The sequence below is a fragment of the Eschrichtius robustus genome, chromosome 5, assembly GCF_028021215.1.
Source record: "Eschrichtius robustus isolate mEscRob2 chromosome 5, mEscRob2.pri, whole genome shotgun sequence".
Classification (NCBI taxonomy): Eukaryota; Metazoa; Chordata; class Mammalia; order Artiodactyla; family Eschrichtiidae; genus Eschrichtius; species Eschrichtius robustus.
In genome coordinates, this window is record NC_090828.1 from 52,805,367 (window position 1) to 52,812,387 (window position 7,021).

At 40.7% G+C, this 7,021-nt stretch overlaps 1 pseudogene; it reads left to right on the plus strand.

The window, feature by feature from the left end:
* Positions 1-2,093: 2,093 nt before the first annotated feature.
* Positions 2,094-4,897, plus strand: LOC137765272 (importin-7 pseudogene; annotated as a pseudogene).
* The last annotated feature ends 2,124 nt before the right edge of the window (positions 4,898-7,021 follow it).

The following is a 7,021-nucleotide window of genomic DNA, read 5'->3' on the forward strand; positions in this document are numbered from 1 at the left end:
TGGAGACACAAAAGACCCCGAATAGCCAAAGCAGTCTTGAGGGAAAGAAACAGAGATGGAGGAATCAGATTCTCTGACTCCAGACTATACTACAAAGCTACAGTAATCAAGACAATATGGTACTGGCACAAAAACAGAAACATAGATCAATGGAACCAGATAGAAAGCCCAGAGGTAAACCCACACACCTATGGTCAACTAATCTATGACAAAGGAGGCAAGGATATACCATGGAGAAAAGACAGTCTCTTCAATAAGTGGTGCTGGAAAAACTGGACAGCTACATGTAAAAGAATGAAATTAGAACACTCCCTAACACCATACACAAAAATAAACTCAAAATGGGTTCGAGACCTAAATGTAAGACTGGACACTATAAAACTCTTAGAGGAAAACATAGGAAGAACACTCTTTGACATAAATCACAGCAAGATCTTTTTTGATCCACCTCCTAGAGTAATGGAAATAAAAACAAAAATAAACAAATGGGACCTAATGAAACTTCAAAGCTTTTGCACGGCAAAGGAAACCATAAACAAGACGAAAAGACAACCCTCAGAATGGGAGAAAATATTTGCAAACGAATCAACGGACAAAGGATTAATCTCCAAAATATATAAATAGCTCATGCAGCTCAATATTAAAAAAACAAACAACCCAATCCAAAAATGGGCAGAAGACCTAAATAGACATTTCTCCAAAGAAGACATACAGGTGGCCAAGAAGCACATGAAAAGCTGCTTAACATCACTAATTATTAGAGAAATGCAAATCAAAACTACAATGAGGTATCACCTCACACCAGTTAGAATGGGCTTCATCAGATAATCTACAAACAGCAAATGCTGGAGAGGGTGTGGAGAAAAGGGAACCCTCTTTCACAGCTGGTGGGAATGTAAACTGATACAGCCACTATGGAGAACAGTATGGAGGTTCCTTCAAAAACTAAAAATAGAATTACCATATGATCCAGCAATCCCACTACTGGGCATATACCCAGAGAAAACCACAATTCAAAAAGACACATGCACCCCAATGTTCATGGCAGCACTATTTACAACTGCCAGGTCATGGAAGCAACCTAAATGCCCATCGACAGACGAATGGATAAAGAAGTTGTGGTACATATATACAATGGAATATTACTCAGCCATAAAAAGGGACGAAAGTGGGTCATTTGTTGAGACGTGGATGGATCTAGAGACTGTCATACAGAGTGAAGTAAGTCAGAAAGAGAAAAACAAATATCGTATATTAACACATATATGTGGAACCTAGAAAAATGGTACAGATGAACCGGTTTGCAGGGCAGAAATTGAGACACAGATGTAGAGAACAAACGCATGTACACCAAGGGGGGAAAGCCACGGGGGGGTTGGGGGGGGGTTGTTGTGATGAATTGGGCGATTGGGATTGACATGTATACACTGATGTGTATAAAATTGATGACTAATAAGAACCTGCTGTATAAAAATAAAAATAAAAAAAAAAAAGATTTCCCCCTGAAAACCAACAGGGAGATCATTCAGCATATAAAAGGATTTAAAGGGAAAAACGTCACCCCAGGGGTGCTGTCTCCTCCTCATATGATCAGAAGGACCAGATACATGCACTTGGAGCAGAAATACCAATTGTTTTCCTTCATGCTGTGGACTTGGATAAGAAAAATGTCTCCTCCCCATAATCTCACCATTTACTTTGGCTCCACCTATGTAGCCCTTACAAGAGAATTTGCTAATTTTGTTCTCCAAGACCAGAGGGCCATTGATTTACTTGGGTGGTCGAAGGACACCTACTCTCCTGATGAACATTTCTGGGTGACACTTAATAGGATTCCAGCAGGTCTTGTCTGTAGGAGCGACAGCTCAGGGCCACATGGGCTGCGGACTGCCCAAGTGGACTACATCTCCCAAAGCGCTCCACGGTTGCGCCGACAGGAAGTGGCCGGAGCATCTCCCGCCTCCACGCCAAGGAGACGAGGTTCTATCTCGGGCCTTGGCGCTTCTCTTTCCTTTCGCAACGGTTGCCGCTGCGGAGCGCGGCGGGTCCATGTGCGAAGTGAGCGGCGCCATTCCTGGCCCAGTAGCACCCGAGCCCTGGGTTTGACTGCGTCCGCCCTGCAATGGACCCCAACACCATTATCGAGGCCCTGCGGGGCACCATGGACCCAGCCCTGCGTGAGGCCGCAGAGCGCCAGCTCAGTGAAGCACGCAAGTCTCTGAATTTTGTTTCAACACTGCTTCAGATTACTATGTGGGAACAACTGGATTTACCTGTGAGACAGGCAGGTGTTATCTATTTGAAAAATATGATAACACAGTATTGGCCTGGTCGGGAAACGGCACCAGGGGATATATTCCCTTATACTATTCCAGAAGAAGATCAACATTGTATTCGAGAAAATATTGTAGAAGCCATTATCCACTCTCCTGAGCTCATCAGGGTACAGCTTACTACATGCATTCATCATATCATCAAACATGATTATCCAAGTCGCTGGACTGCCATTGTGGACAAAATTGGCTTTTACCTTCAGTCTGATAACAGTGCATGTTGGCTAGGAATTCTTCTTTGCCTCTATCAGCTTGTGAAAAATTATGACTACCTATCTTCCTGCTAAGGAATGTTCCAGCTGTTGCTCCAACCTCTGTCAGAGGGCCAGCTGTAGTTCTGGTAGAAGAAACCAGGGGAACGGAGTCCACTGGTAGCAGCAGTGCAACATTTCCTGCCAGTTCTAAAGGACCATTTTTTCCAGCTTCTTTCTGATCAGTCTGATCAATCTGTCCTCATCCAGAAACAAATTTTCAAGATCTTCTATGCTCTTGTTCAGTATACACTACCACTGGAGCTGATAAACCAACAGAACCTGACAGAATGGATAGAAATTTTAACGACTGTTGTGAACAGGGATGTACCTAATGAAACACTTCAAGTTGAAGAAGATGATAGACCTGAGTTACCATGGTGGAAATGTAAGAAGTGGGCTTTACGTATCTTAGCAAGGCTTTTTGAAAGATATGGAAGCCCTGGCAATGTTTCCAAGGAGTATAATGAATTTGCTGAAGTATTTCTGAAGGCATTTGCTGTTGATGTCCAACAAGTTTTATTGAAGGTGTTTATATCAGTACAAGGAGAAGCAATATATGGCTCCTCGAGTTTTACAACAGACATTAAATTATATTAATCAAGGAGTTTCTCATGCTCTCACCTGGAAGAATCTGAAGCCTCATATACAAGGCGTTATCCAAGATGTTATTTTTCCACTGATGTGCTATACAGATGCTGATGAGGAACTTTGGCAAGAAGACCCCTATGAATATATACGCATGAAGTTTGATGTGTTTGAGGATTTCATCTCTCCTACCACTGCTGCCCAGGCACTTTTGTTTACAGCTTGTAGTAAGAGGAAAGAGGTACTACAAAAGACTGTGGGATTTTGCTACCAGATTCTTACAGAACCAAATGCTGATCCTCGAAAAAAAGATGGAGCCCTGCATATGATTGGCTTTTTAGCTGAAATACTTCTGAAGAAAAAGATCTACAAAGATCAGATGGAATGTACGTTGCAGAATCATGTATTCCCTCTCTTCAGCAGTGAACTAGGCTACGTGAGAGCGAGGGCTTGCTGGGTCCTTCACTATTTTTGTGAAGTGAAGTTCAAAAGTGACCAGAACCTGCAAACAGCCCTAGAGCTGACACGAAGATGTCTGACTGATGATAGGGAAATACCTGTTAAAGTGGAAGCTGCCACTGCACTTCAAGTGCTGATCAGCAATCAAGAGAAAGCTAAAGAATACATCACACCATTCATCCGACCTGTCATGCAGGCTCTTCTTCAGCAAAATTGTTAGAGGTCATCATTCTGCAGTGCAAAGGGCATGGCACTGACCAGTGTATTCCCTTATTCGTAGAAGCAGCTTTAGAGAGACTGACAAGAGAGGTGAAGACAAGTGAACTTCGAACAATGTGCCTGCAAGTTGCCATTGCAGCTTTGTATTATAATCCACACCTACTTCTCAACACCTTAGAAAATCTTCGCTTCCCTAATAATATTGAACCAGTTACAAATCATTTTATTACACAGTGGCTTAATGATGTTGATTGTTTCTTGGGGCTTCACGACAGAAAGATGTGTGTTCTGGGCCGATGTGCTCTTATTGATATGGAACAAATACCACAAGTTTTAAATCAGGTTTCTGGACAGATTTTGCCGGCTTTTATTCTTTTATTTAATGGAGTAAAAAGAGCATATGCCTGCCATGCAGAACACGAGAATGACAGTGATGATGATGATGATGATGAAGCTGAAGATGATGATGAATCGGAGGAACTGGGGAGTGATGAAGATGATACTGATGAAGATGGACAAGAATATTTGGAGATCCTGGCTAAGCAAGCGGGCAAAGATGGAGATGATGAAGACTGGGAAGGAGATGATTCTCAAGAAACTGCCCTGGAAGGCTATTCCACAGTCACTGATGATGAAGATAACCCTGTTGATGGGTATCAGATATTTAAAGCTATATTTCAAACTATACAAAATCGTAATCCCGTGTGGTATCAGGCTCTGACTCATGGTCTTAATGAAGAACAAAGAAAACAGTTACAGGATATAGCAACTCTAGCTGATCAAAGAAGAGCAGCCCATGAATCCAAAGTGATTGAGAAGCATGGAGGATACAAATTCAGTGCTCCAGTTGTGCCAAGTTCTTTCAGTTTTGGAGGCCCGGCACCAGGGATGAATTGAGTTACCACTTTCCTGCAGTGTGATTGTAGTGAAGAGCTTGTGTTCCTCCTAGTAGCGGTTCCAGAACTGGTTCATGTTATCCACTCTAAACTAACTGATCAATAGATGGACCAAAAAAAAGCCCAGGAGGTGGGACCTGATCATGCAACTTGGCACTGAAAATGAATCCAGAAGGATTTTGGCGGGGGAGGGAGGTAACTTGGGAGGCAGGGAGTATTTTCTTTATGTTTTGAAGAAAGTAAGATTCTGACCGAAAGTTCAAGTGACACTGTGGAAATCTGCAACAAGAGGGGATGTCATGAAGGCAGCTTTTCTTTTTCCAAGGAAAAAATAGGCATGGGCTACAGGACTATTTAAAATGTCTCATTTACAGTATAAGCTCAGAGGTAGATGTAATTTTTACACCTATGAGTATTTGTCCGATTTCTGTCTCTTCCTCACCATTGGGTATCTATTCTTTATATGTAAATAAGATAAGGTAATCCATAGCCTTATTCAATCTTCATCATTTTCATCATCAAAGATTGTTCCTATGTAGATTATTGGACATTTATTGTAGCACTACATAACTGTTTAAAAAAAATCTGTAAATGAATTAGCACTTTCATATTGAAACAAGCCGGCCAGCCTATGTATAAAATAGCAAAATGTTTGCTGTTTATAAAAAGATGGGATGTAATGGGGTGGGGGGCAGGGGTAATTTCAAGTTATTAATTTAAAAATGAACTAGCAATTTTGTACCTGGTGACTTTGTGGTGCACTCACCTCTGATAGTGAATTCGGTATGTTAAAAGGGGTTAGTGATATTTCATTGCTGCTAAAAATGGCAACTCCCTCTGTGTCCTGTTTTTTCTTAAAGCTCTCAGTATACAAGTGGATATTTGGATAGAAGACCTTACTGTAACAAATAGGAAAGATGATATTTGAAGCATGTAAATTGGATATAAAATTCTACTCTTAAAGAGTTGATAAAAGAGTATGGCTAAACATCTATATATGCAATCTATTAAAAGAACTTCATTCTGAAAAAAAAAAAAAAAAAGAACTACCATACGACCCAGCAATCCCACTACTGGGCATATACCCTGAGAAAACCATAATTCAAAAAGAGTCATGTACCACGATGTTCATTGCAGCTCTATTTACAATAGCCAGGACATGGAAGCAACCTAAGTGTCCATCGACAGGTGAATGGATAAAGAAGATGTGGCACATATACACAATGGAATATTACTCAGCCGTAAAAAGAAATGAAATTGAGTTATTTGTAGTGAGGTGGATAGAACTAGAGTCTGTCATACAGAGTGAAGTTAAGTCAGAAAGAGAAAAACAAATACCGTACGCTAACACATATGTATGGAATCTAGAAAAAAAAAAAAGGTTTTGAAGAACCTAGGGGCAGGACAGGAATAAAGATGCAGACGTAGAGAATGGACTTGAGGACACGGGGAGTGGGAAAGGTAAGCTGAGATGAAGTGAGAGAGTGGCATGGACATATATACACTACCAAATGTAAAATAGCTAGCTAGTGGGAAGCAGCCGCATAGCACAGGGAGATCAGCTCGGTCGGTGCTTTGTGACCACCTAGAGGGCTGGGATGGGGAGGGTGGGAGGGAGACGCAAGAGGGAGGAGATACGGGGATATGTGTATATGTATAACTGATTCACTTTGCTATAAAGCAGAAACTAACACACCATTGTAAAGCAATTATACTCCAATAAAGATGTTAAAAAAGCAAAAAGAAAAAAAGATGTCTGCTCTTTGAAAGGCCCTGAGGAGAGAAGGAAGACAAGCCACAGACTGGGAGAAATTATTTGCAAATCATATATCTTGCTAAAGAAATTGTATCTAGAAAAAAATGTATATTTAGATATAAATATATCCTAGAAAAAGATATATTTATTCTCAAAACTCAGTAATAAAACAAACAACCCAATTAAAAAATGGGCAAAAGATTTGAACAGATACTTCACCAAAAATGATATACATATAGCAAATAAGCACTGAAAAGACACTCAACATCATGTATTGCTAGGGATATAATAGTACACAGCTATTAAAATTAAAATACTGACCATACCAAGTGTTGACGAGGATGAGGAATAACTAGAGCCCTCATACACTGGTGGTGGGAATAACAACAGTACAACCACATTAGAAAACAGGTTGGCAGCTTCCTAGAAATTTAAACATATGCCTGCCATATGATCCAGCCATGCCATTCCTAGGTATTCACCGAAGATAAATTAAAACACATGTCCATACAAAGGCTT